Source organism: Limulus polyphemus, unplaced genomic scaffold, assembly GCF_000517525.1.
Source record: "Limulus polyphemus unplaced genomic scaffold, Limulus_polyphemus-2.1.2 Scaffold2395, whole genome shotgun sequence".
Lineage (NCBI taxonomy): Eukaryota > Metazoa > Arthropoda > Merostomata > Xiphosura > Limulidae > Limulus > Limulus polyphemus.
In genome coordinates, this window is record NW_013668005.1 from 17,666 (window position 1) to 34,497 (window position 16,832).

General features: G+C 34.8%; 1 long non-coding RNA gene across 1 annotated transcript; it reads left to right on the forward strand.

Moving 5' to 3' along the window:
- The first annotated feature begins 2,883 nt into the window (after nucleotides 1-2,883).
- On the forward strand, nucleotides 2,884-15,686 carry LOC111087626. The gene is made up of 3 exons (XR_002612288.1): nucleotides 2,884-3,392; nucleotides 9,597-9,680; nucleotides 14,774-15,686. It is a non-coding gene; the product is annotated as an uncharacterized LOC111087626 (long non-coding RNA).
- The last annotated feature ends 1,146 nt before the right edge of the window (nucleotides 15,687-16,832 follow it).

Here is a 16,832-nt window from a genome sequence, read left to right on the forward strand (position 1 = left end):
TAGGTTTTGTAATCAGCATTTGATGATGATAAAACCTTGTCGAAATGTTGTACATTTGCTGTCATGTTAAACTTATATTAAAGTTTTTCTTCATTACCCATTTAAGCCGTCTCCAGCCATTATAAATCTTAGAGTCTTCGGCCTGGTGTTATAACCCATATGTTGCAGAAGGTGCGGTTCTGATTGAAAATACAAAATACCAAATATTTCCCACATGTAATAGTTGTGAAATTTCAACGTTTTTACTATTTGTATTTTACCCAATCATTCTCAATTAAGTTTTTTTATTAATTTTATTTTATAGTTACTAAAATACACCAATAATTTCTACATAAACAATTTTTCACCTGATATTTTCTTTACTTATAATGATTCAAATAGGAGTTCTCTCTCTAAGTTCTCCTTCATTCCAGACAGGAGGATCACATTGGCAAGAACTCTTAAAACTAGCAACCTATATAACTTTTTTAAAAAGGAGTGACATCATCACAGTTAGAGTTAGCAATTTCAATACCTGAAATAATTGATTCGGCTCTAAAATACTTGGCTAGGATTTAAATAGCAAAATCAAAGAAAACAAAAATAACAGTGGACATTCATGCTTGACCCTTATTCGATTCAAAAATGTGCTTTTATCATACCATATTTCTCCACAATAGCAGATACATCCCAAAAGAACAATATTATCGAATTTATAATGCTCTATCCAAATTGGAATCTTCCTAAGATTTGCACATCACGCCTTACTCTAAAATATTTAAAGATTTTTAAAAGCAAACTCAAGAAGAACATGAACATTTCAGTCCAAAAAATTTCCACTGAGTTATGTAAAATTGACTTTTCTTGAAGCCATTTTTTTATCTTTGGTCTACTACATTCACTTTCAAATTCAAATTAAAAAATTATAAAAATAACTTGTTTCAACTCTTTTTGTTTTTAGTTTTAGCTCATTTTTATTTTAAAACTCAGTTTCTTATCGACATCATCGATTTTACTCAACTGATGAAATAAATCTGATCCATTCATTTTACATATGTAATTCTACATATATTTCACCAATAAGAAAGTCGCCACCATTATCATAACTTGTCAGATTCATACATTATAACTCTGTGTGTGTTTATTGACAAATGTTATTATTAACAATGCTGCTATCCATAGATATTATTGTTAACTATACTGCTATCTATCCCATGCAATAAAAATGAGAATAACAAAAGTCGATTATATAATTTTTTTATTATTTTATTTCTGTGAAACTTTTTTAAGTTTCAAAGCTGGAAAAAATTCTTTTATCCAAATGAAGTGTTGCCAATCTCGTATTTTAGTCTGTTTTGCTGTGTTTTTTCGAGAATTCAATAACTTATCAATATCACAAAAAAAAAACACAGTTGGCGATGAAGCTTTCAACGGGAAAGTAAGAGTTGCTTTTTCTAACAACCGCCATCTTTTCATAATCAGGGGTGTAAAGTTGAGGGGTAAGGAGGTACACCTTTTATTCAGTTTTGGTTTTATTCGTAAGATTACAATCAAGCCTGAACGACTCGACTGTTTAGAAAGTTTAAAGTTATTATTTAGAATATACACAATATAGTAATATAATTGGTTGAAAACAAATAAAAACGTGTGTATGTGTGTTGGCAAAACAGACATGAAATGACGACACAATGAAGAGTTGCAGGTGTCTTCACTCATCGTCAGATATTACATACTCTATACCTATAACATAAGTGTTCACAGGCAGAATTGTGGCTGAACTCAAATTTTGGCATGAAGTGATAACACTTATGTTATAGGTATAGAGTATGTGATATCTGACGGTGAGTGACGACACCTGCAACTCTTCATTGTGTCATAGTTCTGCCTGTGAACACTTATGTTATAGGTATAGAGTATGTGATATCTGACGGTGAGTGAAGACACCTGCAACTCTTCATTTCTTCATTGTGTCGTCACTTCATGTCAACATTTGAGTTCAGCCATAGTTCTGCTTGCCTGTGGTCACTTCATGTCAACATTTGAGTTCAGCCAACACTTATGTTATAGGTATAGAGTATGTGATATCTGACGGTGAGTGACGACACCTGCAACTCTTCATTGTGTCCACAGGACAAGCAGAATTGTTGCTGAACTCAAATTTTGCAATTCTTTTAAAATGACAATGCTGCCTAGAATACTTACTTCTTTTTCTATTCCCAAATATTTGGCTAGCTTTCTTATGCGTGATGTCTTTTCTTTTCGTCCCTCAATCAGATCACATGTGCATGCAAAATATTTAAAATGTTCTTGATGTTCAATTCACAAGTATTTAAGCACACTCTGAAGCCACAATCATTACTATTAACGTTTTCCAGCTTCACAGTAGTTTTTTGTTTGTTATTAACTATGAAACTAAATAATGGAGTATCTACGCTCTAGTCACAGCGGGAATCCAACCCCAAATTTCAGACTTAGTGCTGACCCACCGGAGGGCCAAAATTAGTGTTTACGATTATTACTATTTTTGATTATACAACTATCCAGTAATTGGAATATTGCCATAATGATTTTTCATTAGTTTTGATTAATTCAAGTTAGCTCAGCTTGATCAGTTAGTGTCGCAAATCACGAAATCGGTGTTTCCAGTTATTACTATTTTTGATTATTGCAACTATCCAAGTAATCGAAATACTGACATTATGTTCGTTGTCCGCCCTCAGTGGCACAATGGTAAGTCTACGGGATTATAACGCTAAAAACCGGTTTTTGATACCCGTGGTGGGCTCAGAACAGACAGCCCATTTTATAGCTTTAAGCTTAACTACAAACAAACAAACACAATGGACTGTCTTTACTCTGCTCACCACGTGTTTCACCAGAGCCATTAGAAACCTATTCTGCGTTACTAGGTTTATTCTGGTATACAGGCTCTGAAGCTAATCTTTATTAGCTATGTTATATTTTAGCATAAAATATTTTTTAGTTGAAAATAATAGATTACTCATTATAGTATGTAACTTCTATTTGCGTCTACAATATGTCACAAAACAAAGAGACTTTTCATCACATTCTGAAAGTCAACAGGTGGTGGAAACGTTATTTATGGATGATAGTTGTGAAGCCTTTTGCGGTTGTCACTGGATATTCTCTCTTGTTGTTGTTCTTTGTTCTACTTTCCATTTTAGTCATATGACACAGATGTTTATGTCCAAGCACCTGACCGTTACACTACGTTGGCGAACACAGGTGCATTTTCGTGTGTGACGCTTGCGATCCGCCGTTTGTAATTTAATCCCCAGTTGGCTGACTATACGAAGGGGAGCAAAGACAGGAGTCTCTTGCGAACTTCCGTTACAATTGGAGTTTTGTCACTACTGGAACAGGCCAGGAGTGTGCTAGTGATGTGGTTCGAGGTAAGACAACTACTTCAATTAACATATTTGTAGTTACATCGTAAAACAGAATAAGGCTTAGCAAGTCCACGTTAAAGTTTTTAAATAGTTCTCCAAACGATAACATAGCCACCATTATTGATAGGATACGATAAAGTGTAAAATAGTTTACCAAATATAACCAGCATTATTGATAGGATACGATAAAGTGTAAAACAGTTTACCAAATATAACCAGCATTATTGATAGGATACGATAAATTTATCGTATCCTATCAATAATGCTGGCTATATTTGGTAAACTGTTTTACACTTTATCGTATCCTATCAATAATGCTGGTTATATTTGGTAAACTGTTTTACACTTTATCGTATCCTATCAATAATACTGATTATATTTGGCAAACTGTTTTACACTTTATCGTATCCTATCAATAATGCTGGCTATATTTGGTAAACTGTTTTACACTTTATCGTATCCTATCAATAATGCTGGTTATATTTGGTAAACTGTTTTACACTTTATCGTATCCTATCAATAATGCTGGCTATATTTGGTAAACTGTTTTACACAATCCAAAGTAAGTTTTATTTCTTAGCTATAATTTGTTTAAGAATGTACATTACTATATTCAAAACCTTCCACTAACATATGACAATACAATAATTTTTAGCATAATGATAAAATACAAAAATTAGTCATTAGTAAAATGAAAGTCTCCCGGTAGGACAGCGACAAGTTACGCACTTACAATGTTAAAATCAGAGGGTCGATTCCACGCAGTGGACACAGCAGATAGATCAGCGTAGCTTTGCTCTACAACAAACAAACAAACAAAATAAAAGTGCTTGGATTCTATATCACCCTAAAATTCAAAGATTAAAAATAATACATTTGTCACAGAGTTACAACGAAGTTAGTGCAAACACAATAATATGAAGCGAATTATTGATAACGTCATATATAAGGCACGGCTATAAGTCACTGGTAGAGCAGATTTAAAAACTTTATCAACCTATGATTTTTCCTAGTTGGTAAGTAAGTAACCAAAACCTTAAAATGTTATTCAAAAACAGTCTAATGAACTTCGAATTTAAGACTTTTTTATAAAAGGACAGATTTTGAACAAAGTAGCCTGATTTTTATACGAAAAGATATATTTAGATATATATACATAGAGTGTATAAAATATATCCTCATACATTTCTAGTTGCCAACATGAAGCGGCATTTAACCTCGTTAGCATTATGTTTTCAGGAGAAGACAGTGTTCACGTTTCTTGTAAATGTGCCAAAACTAGCAAATGGAGTAGCAACACTTCCGAGAAAATTCTTGAATCTGTCTTCTGATTCGTGGAATAATTATTATATCGTTGAACTTAAACAATGCAGAAATGAAGTCCCCCGTTGAGACAGCGGTAAGATTACGGACTTACAACGCTAAAGGCCGAGGTTAGATTCCCCGCAGTGAACAAACAAACCGAAGTAAAATAACTAATGAATTACTTAGCACTTATTAACATGTTAGTTGTGTTTTAGTCCAAAAGATGTCGCTATGGGAGGTGTTACCATTGACGTGTATTTAGGTTCGAACCCCGTTTAAAGGAGCGGGACAATTAAGGTAAACCGCTTGACAATATTAACAAATCACTTTTAACTACTCGATTATATATATATATCTTGCTTTAGTATGCGGTTTCTTTTTTAATGATTAATTATAGACCTGGATTTTGTGAAATGAAATATATTATCATAAGAGATAAAATTACCACGTAATAACTTCTTATCTTCAGGAGCAACTTAATGTCTTACAACAAACCAAAGCCAGTTTTATCACGTAATAACTTCTTATCTTCAGGAGCAATATAATGTCTTACAACAAACCAAAGCCAGTTTTATCACGTAATAACTTCTTATCTTCAGGAGCAACTTAATGTCTTACAACAAACCAAAGCCAGTTTTATCGAAATGAATTTAGTTTGAGTTGAGCATCTGCAGGTGTATGTCGAGCAGCTGATATCACCACTTCACTTCCAGTTGATCCAAAAGCCTCGAGCAGCTGATATCACCACTTCACTTCCAGTTGATCCAAAGGTCTTCACTAGAAATTATCAAGCTGTATTTGCTTTTCCATGTTTCCTAAGGCACTACAACGTAATGCTTTCTGTTTTTTCTTCGTCTGTTGAATTTCGCGCATCGATACTCGAGGGTTACCTGCGCTAGCCGTCCCTAATTTAGAAGTGGTAGACTTAGAAGGAAGGTAGCTAATTAGCCACAGCACCCGCCGCCAACTCTCTGCCAACGAATAGTGGAATTGACTATCACATCATATATTCCCATACGGTTGAAAGGGGCGAGCACGTTTCGGTGACGCGTTTCGATCCCGTGACCCACAGCTTAGGAGTGGAGCGTCCTAATCACCAGGCCATGCCAGACATAAACCGCTTTCAGTCTAATTCTGCACCTGAGCTAATGTCATCCTGTTTTTAGATAGGAAAACATTCATGATCTTTGTGCTCGTGTTTGATAAGATATATATTTCTGTATGTGTCGGGACAGTTATTTCCTGGTGATATAAATCACGTAATTTGAACTAAACAAACTCGGTAGTTATTTACAACCATATTTATTTAACCTCAAATATCTGTTTAGATATCTGATGTTAGAAACTGAGCTTTAAATAAGACAGTGAGTTGATCGTCGAATTTCAAAATACCATAACAATCGCAAGTAACTTGAACGTCCGCATTGTTGTACAGCTACAATGTAGGTGTTTAAGCAGTATTATATAGGGAATTATTGTTGGCACATCTCCAAAGTAATGCGTTGGTTTTGCCATCTGCGGAAGGCCTGCACATGTTGCTATGGTAACGCTTACCCAGGCTTTATTCGCGCAAAGGCCTTTATCGAGGCAGGCACACCTTTTATACAGGCGGGACAACGGTAATGTTTTGTTCCTTGTGCAGCATATTGTTCATAAACAATATCACAGCAGCCTTGTTTAAAACATTAAATGGAACTTCTACTCTGTAACATCACTATAAAAACACACGTCTTTCATATGAATGTTCTTTGTCGCTTGAACAAGTGCGACCGAAAGACTCTTTCTTTTTTCGAATGTTACATAAGTGAGTAACTTTGTAATTGTTACAAAGATGTCTTCGATTTCATTATTTTTCGAGCCACCACCATTATGCTATTTTTTATACTAGATTTCCCCGTTCTAATTCAATGCTCTATACTGACAGTGTTTGTTTGTTTCAGAATGTTCACATAAAGCTACACAAAAGGCTATTTTCACACAATCGCCCACAATTTTGAACTCTTAAGACTACAGGCAAGTTAGCCAACAATACCCACCGCCAATCCTTGGGTTGCTCTTATTTGACCGATTAGTGGGACTTAACCTTAATCTTATAAGATACCCACGGACCCAATATGCTGAGCACGATTTTGCATCAACGAGCGGCGAACCACGAATCCTTGGATTCACAGTCCGGGTACGCTAACTAATGGGTCACGCCCAGCCCATATTAACATTTCCCATTAACTATTTTCCAACTGTAACAAAAGAGTATAGGAAAAGTGCCTCTTCAAGTTAAGTTTTGTCCTGTACGTTTCCTTGAATAAATCATATGAAAAACAAGTATTAAGTAAATCCACACTTCATAGCCCCCATCCCCACCACACAATCTTTGAACTATTATCTGCAGCTCCTCATCATAGTATTTGACTAGTCATTAATTTGTGTCCTGACTTGGAGATGATAAAGGCAGTCGATGTGTTAAACATTAATCTTAAACTTTTATGTATTTTATGCATATAAACCAAGTATCCACGGGATTTTTGTATTCATGAAGCCTTTTTAATGGGTACCTGTGTACCTAAACTTGTTCGTGTTTTTAAATAGAACCGTACAACACTCGCCTTGGAAGACTTGTGAAAAATGTATGCAACATATATTGTTCTAAGAACCTGTGAGTGAAAGCAATGGAAGAATATGTTATGATATATCAACTATATTACATCTGCCATATCCAACGCCGACGAAGCATTTCACCACATGTCAGTTCTCATCAGGCTTGCTAATCGTCCCTAATTTAGCAGTGAAAGACTAGAGGGAAGGCAGTTATTCATCACCACCCACCGCCAACTTTTGAGCTACTTTTTTATTAACCAATAGTGGGATTGACCGTCACATGATAACGCCCTCACGGCTGAAAAGGCAAGCATGTTCGGTGAGACAAGGATTCGAACCCGCGACCCTCAGCTTGCGAGTCAAGCGCCCTAACCACCTGGCCATGCCGGGGCCCTGGAATTCGAGAGACTTAGTGGTTTAGGTGCTATTCATTCCACGAACTTTCACGAACAACGACTGTTATGCTGTGAACCAGATTAAGTAAATAAATCATATTTATTATTGATTTTATTCAAGTCATTTTCGAATCAGATTTTGGGGGTAAGGACTAATAGCACAACATCATTTAGTTTTTTATTCTAAACTTAACACCGATTATCTATTTATAATTATTATCATAACTTTACTGGCACAATATCGTAAAGTTTGCTCTTAACATTGGCCGTTATTTATTGCACATTTTATTACTGTAAGAGCTTCGAAATACAAGAAGAATATTGGCCACAAAATTATGTTCGACACAATAAAGTGATTAAATCTCTTTGATCACGCAGGCTACATTTTCCAAGTATCAGTGCAAGTTCACTTGACTCTCAGAAGCTATGTAACTTGTAAGGAAGTGTAGAACAAGGATATGAGACTTAATATTCCTAGTTAAAGAACCAATGAAAAGGCAACTTAAAGTACGTCATTATTTGCAAAATGAAACTACGGAATCAACTTGAACTGGTATGAACAGAGTCTGCATTCATATATTTTGAGAAATTATGTTAGTTATGTCATTACCTTTGTTGTATTTGTCAAATTTTTATTCACTCTATCCTGCTCTATCTCCCCCCCCCCCCCAAAAAAAAATAATTGCTTAGCTAAGGAAATATTCAGGGTTCTTTTAATTTTACTTAGAACATGTTGTTTTTTTTATCTTTAGCTTTCCGTTAGCTTATAATTGATTTTTAAATTACTACAAATCCATTAAGTTATAGTCGACTACCACGTGACATGTTTAAATCATTCTCAGAAAAGCTAACTTCGACGTTTTTTCTATTTATCACAGTAGCGCCAGTTTTGTCCAAACTGACTTTAACATCTCCGTGTATTGTAAATCGACAAATAATTTTGCAAGTAATGGAAGCAAGCATACTTTCCATATTCACGAATCATTGCAAGCCTTATTACCTAACCCTGAAAGAACAATATTTGGTTTCACATATTAACCATTGATAACCGTATCTTTTCAGAAGTGACACAACCTGATCAAGCAGAAACCGATATTATCAGTGGAATTTAACAAACTGGTCAGATAACAAAAGCTTATTTCAACAGCAGACGACTCCTATTTACACTCTGCTCAGTTACTTACGTATATGACATGCAGCGATATACACGCTTGGCTTATTGTTAAAAATAATAATAACTTCAATTATGATGAGAGAACAAACACTCTTGATCGTTCCCTTCCTACAGCATTTCTTGGCGTTTATAACTATGACGTCATCTATGATGTAGTCGGTCACGTCTATGGTATTCAAAACTGCACTTGTGCTTCCATGATGTTGAAGCAGATACCCAGTTCTCCTTTTTTTGCCACCTCTCATCCAACAGTCCATCCCACGTCAATACCTATCACAAACATCGTTCTAAGGACTTATAATCCAAGATGGACTTTATAAAACATTAACCCGTCAGTCATTCAATTTTCAAATTAGTAGAGCATCATAGAGCACTAGCACTATTGGCGCCAACTCCCGATTCCCCCAACACCTAATCTTAGGCATTGGATTTATAGATCACCCGCCGCCATGATGGACCATAAATCCCATATCGGCCGTTTTGTGTGTGTGTGCTCATATTATTAGGTCTTGTTCCGGCCGTCCTCGGTTTTCTCTCGCCGCCATATGCTTGCTTCCTGCCAAATCAACCTCCATGATAAATACTTTTTTCGTCACTGGCTTTCTATTAAAACACTGTAGCTTTAAAACTTTATTTTTATGTGGTGTGCTCTTTTACTAATTTTATGTGCAAAGTGCAATCAGATTTTATTTCCAAAAAGTTATTCAGTGACCGATAACCCTAAACCATGCATTTTAGGAACAAAGAAGCTCCAACAGAACAGGAAACTGAAAGTAAAAGATTGAAGCACCGAAGCTGTTGGAAAATAGTTCTGATTCAACGGTAAGTCTTAGAACTTGTAACTATGTAGCTTTGTGCTTAACAACAAACAAACAAATATTTGCCCCAGGGGGCTCAACGGTAAATATGAGAGCTTATAACACTAAAAATCTGGCTTCGATAGCAGCGATGGGCATAGAACAAAAAACCCGTTTTCCTTTTTTTTTTCTTATGATCAAAGAAAAAATATTTCCCATCAGTAACTGAACTGATAACTTTTTTCCTCTATATGTTAACATTGTTGCTTTCTGCGAATATCACATATAATGTTGGTTTTATTTATCGGTTCTATATAAACCCCACATACATACATATATGCACACAGGGATATTGAGCAAAAACTGTAGAATCAAGAATTGTTTATTTTTCTCGTCCTTCAAGTTTGATGAGTTGAACAGCTCCGTACAAAAGACTATATATCTTATCCTATTCACAAGCATACTACATATTAAAATTTGTTGAAATATAGATGTATGATTTACAAAAAATCTTCCCGTTCATAATGTATTTATTTTGTGAAACAGTTTTCAATCTAATAATACGTTTACAAGGAGCGTACACTACCCCTAAAAGGTTGAAGTGGAACCTCATGTTTTCCCACCGTGGATCAGCGTTAAGTTTACTGACTTCCAACGCTAAAATCCAGGGTTCGATTCCTTGCAGTAGACAGTGTGCAGATAGCCAGCCTATTGTATAGCTTTACGTTAAAACAAACAACAACTAAAGTAAGTTTCAGATGGGATGACACTCGTGTAAGTTTTCAATAACATAGATGTATTATAAAAAAAACGTTTAATAATACACAACAAATATTTAAAAATGAGACTGTCCCCAGTCCCAAAATACAATACAAATTTTGATTTACTTAATAATTTACAATATAAGGAAGTATATCATGCATTCCTGATGACGAAGTAAAACGTTGAAACACGTAGTGTATAAGAATGTTCCCAGTCTCGTTTATACGTCATCTTTATACAGGTAAAACAAACATTTTTTATTGCATTTTGTGACTATTTTTTTTAATATTTATTGTGTATTATTAAACGATGTTTTTTTATTACATCCGTGTTATGTGTTTATTTTTACTTGCGAAGAGCAAATACAATAGTTTAAAACTGTCACTGGGATTATGTGTATTGTATATAATCACAAGTTTTATTATGTCTAGTAAGGCCCGGATGTTTCCCGAGACCAAAAATGGCGTCATCATAGTTCAACTAGACCGCTATAATGAAATGTATTTACACTTAACAATTAGTCATGATAAAGTGCTATAAACAGTTATGTGTAAGTGTTGCTAATGTACTAGCAAATTTTATCGTCTGCGATAGTCATGAATGTGCACATTTTTTCATATTTTTTACCGAAGTGCAATAACCGTAACAGCCATCAGCTTCACCATTTCATAACTGTTTTTATTTAGGTTTATTCAAATAATATAAAGGACGTCTCAATACCGTATACATGTGCTAATCCTTTTACACAAGTAAAGACTACATTTGTCCTTGAATGTGTTTCTCTGTGGCATTCTTGAAAGATAGCTCAATCAAAAGACAGTGCAGAAACCTATACACCTGGCTTGGCTTAAGAGTTCATGCAGACCATTGGCTGTAGTACTTAACTTGTGGACTTTTGGGATATCGGACTTTCCTTGTTTTACTCGAGTCAGATATGTGGCTGTTTTTTTTTTTGTTGTTTGTTTTTTTTGTATTGTTCTTCAAGCTTTTCCCTTTTCAATATGTCATGCTTGTAACAGTCTGGGGAAAAGTGAGAGAAGAGAGTACAGACAAAAAAGTGGAATTTACACGAGGTTAACCTCAAACAAGTACAATTAAGGTCTTTTTTATTCGGTTGTCAACTGCGTCATTAAAATATGTTTTGTTGTTTTTTCACGGCTATTAGACCCCCCCTCATATTTTTTTACATGAGATTTTTCCGTTTTCTCTAAATTACTTGAAATAGATTATCTTAATATTACTATCTTTAAGGCGTCGATTTGAAATTGTCCCAAACATAAATTTTCCACTTGTAATTTCTGAGATACGTAAGACCTCGTCAAAAAATGTACCAATAAGTTGATTTCTAAAATGACCAGGCCGGGCGTGGGTTACTGGTTAGTGTATCCGAACTGTGAATCCGAGAATTCACGGTTCGCGAGCTGTTGTCACATACTTTGGAGCCATGACAATCAAATACAACTATTCGGTCAAACAACAACTGGCAGTTGATGCTCTTAACTAGCAACCTTTCCTCCAGTCTAGTCTATCAGCTCAAAATTAAAGAAGAGCTATGCCCTTGTGTAGCTTTGCCTGTAATTCTGAAACAAAATGATCAATGAGCGACTACACCTGAAACTCGGCCCTGTGGGAAAGCTCTTGATTTTGAAGTTGATCAGCCAGGTTTGAATTCGTGTGATACCAAAAAATATTCCCCATGCTTTAAGCTGTGGATAGGCGCATTATAAGAGAGGCAGCCAATCCCTTGGCGTGGATGGTGGAGTGCTGCTGTCTAGCTGCCTTCCAGTAGTTCAAAATTAGGGATAGCAGCAGATAGCCTTAGTAACTTTGCCATAAATACAAAAGTAGCTTTATTAGGCTCCTGGAAATGTAACACAATCCTGATTAAAGCTATCATATATTTCCATTAAATTTGCTTACTTTATGATATTCGAATATTGCTTTTTGAACAGAAAGAAACAGTGCCAAAGTTTTCTAACCACCTTGCTTATGTGATGCTTAATCTTGTGGTTCGACAAAGTTCATATGTCATTTTTATATAAATCTATACACATCCTGCATCAGGCATTCTACTGTAATTCCTTTTTCGTTCCTTCAACGTAATTAGTTCAATTTTTGGGAAATCAAGAAAGGACATTTTGGTGAAAATACAAAGGGTTCAGTACAATATATTAAAATGATTTTGAATATGCAGATCAGAAAGTCATGTGAAAACCACAGCCAATATAAAGCCGCGGTGGTAGAGAATGTATGAGAACTACATTTTTACCTTGTTTGGCACTATACGTAAGTAGTGTGGCGCCACCGACGCAAAATATTCATACACTCAGATCATATAGAGATATGTTCAGATCGATGAGTTAGAATTTCCAAGATAGAGATATCCCTTGTATTTAATAGCATTGGAAAACCATGGAACACCAGAACCATCCAAACAGACACTCGGAAAAATTTGTGAAAAAGCCATGGTAAACAAAGTGTGGTATCTTGTAAGAGGTGAGAATCAATGGCATGAACAGTTCACATGACTCAGACAACATTACGCAATATAATCAAGAAGGATCGTTCGGAAACGACGCCAACAACATACAGGTTCACAAAGATAATGTTTCCAGTCACACCTTCTGTCCAATCATCACATGCTCAAGCACCTGAAGCCTGATACGGCTATTCTTTAGGAAGAACTATTCGTTAAGTTGCCGGATGCAGTGCCTATGTGTATCTTTGTGATTGGACTGATGAAATGGGTACTGGGAAACCACTGTCCTTGTATATTAGATGGATCAAAGAGAGCATGCAGGGAGGAGTGGTTTACTTTGATCACGACATTCTTACTATAAATCGTTTTGCAACAGAATCCACGCTCCAGTTCTTTCTTATGCTGACATATCTCTCGTGTGAAACGCTCTTCTGTAGCTGAAACGATTACAACATTAGTAATAACTATGACTCAGACACACTGTCGAACAAAGCTCAATCTGTTTTGAAGATGTGCTTTCTCTCTGGATCATCTCACTAAAAATTCTATAAAAAATTACATTGAAATATTTATGGTTTGGTTTGCTTTGAATTTCGCGCAAAGCTACACGAGAGCTATCTGCGCTAGCCGTACCTAGAGGGAAGGCAGCTAGTCATCACCACCCACAGCCAATTAGGCTACTCTTTTACTAACGAATAGTGGGATTGACCGTCACATTATAACGCCCCCAAGGGCGAGTATGTTTGGTGGGATGGGGATTCGAACCCGCGACCCTCAGATTGTGAGTAAAGCGCCCTAACCACCTGGCCATGCCAGGCCTGAAGTATTTATAACAATGGCATAAGTTATCCTGAACAAACATAACGGGCCTTACCGCTGCATTTTAAATTATTATATTTTTAATTGATATACAGTTGCACCTTTAAAACATATAGGGAGAGGGGTATATTAAGTGGTATTTTTTTCTTCCTATCCACTTACTTATTTAACCTTTTTTAACCTACTCCGCGATCAAAGTCTACATCACTGTCTCGATAACGATATGTTTTATGCTAATGGAAAATTGTGAGGACTGCTTTGTTTAAAATACTTTGTAATACAATTGTAATCGCCAGTCAACTGGCTTCAAGAATGGAGTAAAAGTTCCTTGTTTTATTTTAATGTCGGAAACCTTTTCACAAAACGAAGGCATCTTTGATATTCTGATCTTTACGTAAAATAACTTACAGTCATAGATGGATATTAATTGAAGGAAACAAAACTTGAAAAGAAAAAACCTTTTCAACTCAAAAACGTATGTGTATCTTAATACGCAATAAGATGCTTATCAACGTCTAAAAACGATCTGTTATCCAAAACCGTGAGATGAACAAATAAAGGTGTTTCTTTGGAGTATTGACGTATTTGTGTATTCTAGATATGATATGGAAAGAAGATTTTGATAAAACATTTTTTGAAACCTTACTTGCCCCAATTTCAAGCAATGTTTTTTATCTGTTTTATTAAGTACTATATAGCATTTCTACCGCATCAGTCATACAGGGTTGGTTTATCATTCTCAAGGAGAACTCTCGTGACATTTAAGGAATTCTGCCCTTATTATATCGAATTCAAAATTAATGAAGCGTCTGCAGCAATAAAGCGCTAAAATATATTAATACGAACACCATTCTTATCTCTAGGAATTACACTTTTTATTCATTAAGATTTGATGTTCTATGTCATCCAGTTTATTCTATTCTTGACGTCAATTTCGTTGCTTGAGTAAGAAAAAAAAGTGATTTCCGAATTTAAAAATAATTATTTGCATGTTAACATAAAGTAGAGAAAAATAATATAAGAAACTTTGTTGTGCTTTAATGAAATTTTTTTCTTAGGTTGAGAAGATGCTTCGCTTGATGGTTTCGATCAAGGTTTGGAAAACTTGCATGTATATATATGCCTTCTTTGCATGATTTTCTTCTTGCACCTTACACTCACTTCCACACTGTTTGCATGGTGGCGATCTAATCTCATGAGGTAACTCTGGATAGGCCTTATTCCGGAGTACCTGCTGAGATGTGATAGGCACCATATTGTTCACCAGTCTAAGCACAGAAATGAAAGCATCACCATATAATCATCCAGCTGGTAGGGCTCCTTTTATTAACAGCGGTGGAAGGAAAAGGCTTACTTTTCGGGTGGTTTTACTCATAGACCTTCTTGCTTTTTATTAGTTTATAAGGAAGAAACTCAAACTTCTTGATTTAATCAACTTTTAAAAAGCATATAATAATAATAATTCAAATTATTCGTTTGTTTTCACTTAAAGTTCTACCTTTGGAAAGTACTACTTTTAATTATCAGTTACAGTTTGTGTGATGGCTTGACTTTTTTCTGTCTATCAACTTGCTTGTTGATACCCTACAGTTTTGTTATGATATAATAATTCATTTTAAGATTTATGAAATTTAAACTTTCTAAATAGTATAATTTTGAATCCTTCGATTGAACATTTTTAAGCCAAATGGTTGCTACAAATTATTTATAAAGATTATAATACGGGAATTATTAATATTTCGTAACATATGGAATTATGTTTTTCTAATACAGATGGCGTGTTTACAGTAGTTGTTAAAATTAAATGTAATTACTTGGTATCAATTCCAGTGCAACAATTAGATAATCCTTCATGTTCGGATATTGTACTTTACGTGTTTGTATTTTTTCGCAAAAAGTTCTCTTACAAGTTCTACTTTGTGTTGTACGAAATATACGTGTTAAAATTCAAAATGTGAATGTCAAAGAACAAATGTCTTCATTAAAATAGCAGTATTTACAAATACTTTATTTTGGTACAAAAGAGATTACTATTAAAATAGGGAAAATGAAAACGCCTTTTTGAGATTTTAAGTCCTTAACAGTAAGTGTAAAATTAAATAAACACTTCTATAAAACAAACTGACAAAATTTACATAATGTCTTAGGTTCATACACAAGAAAACTAAAATTATGATCATTATAATACAATAACTCACCTGTTGTATACCCTCGTTTTTAACGATATTTGTTATCGTAGTCTCAATAATATCTCAAGATCTTCGGCCAAGTTAAGAAATTTATGATAGTCCTCAATCTATATAGGAAGTAGAGTTAACAATTCAAAATAATCTCAATAAGTGTTAACTTGATAAAAATAATAATACTCATATAATTAAACTGTAAGTACGCGGGACAAATTTATTAAACTAAAATATGTTGAAAACAAACCAGCTAAAAACTTTCTGGCTCACTTTATCAAATGAAATGGAAAGACTGTGGAATTAAATATACTGGATAAAATGCACAGTTCTTAAGAGTAAGAATTGGGGAATATAAAAATGAAGACATAATATAATATAATCCTTCTTAGCTGAACGTGCATTATTCACAGATCACTCCATGGGCTGGGCGAAATTATAAAACATTAGATACTGGACGAAATGTGATAGGTAGTTTGTTTTTTTCAGAACGGTGGCATATTGCTAGATTAAGTTCACATTATTTGGTAAATAATGCTGCAGGCCAAACCCTGCCCCCCTTGCGCTGGTATATAGGCCTTTACTAAACCATTAAGTACAAGTCAGTAGATGGCGCAATACAGATAGTAAATATTAGTACAGGCCTGAACGAGTCACACCGTTGAAAGAGCCTTTTTTGGAAGGTGAGACGTCATGCTGTAATGTTTTGATTTTTTAGTTAGTGTGTTTTTAATTAATTTCAGTTTAATAATACTCAAAACTATTTCAAACATGGTAACTAATAATATTGAGGAAAGTAAATTATACTTTATTTCTAATCAATCATTACTTACAAATCACATAACAACCAGTTATTTGCCTCTAACCCTAAGAGCCACAGAACTTGTACGACATATGATACCTGAATATATTTATAAGAGCTCATACATTTGCAACG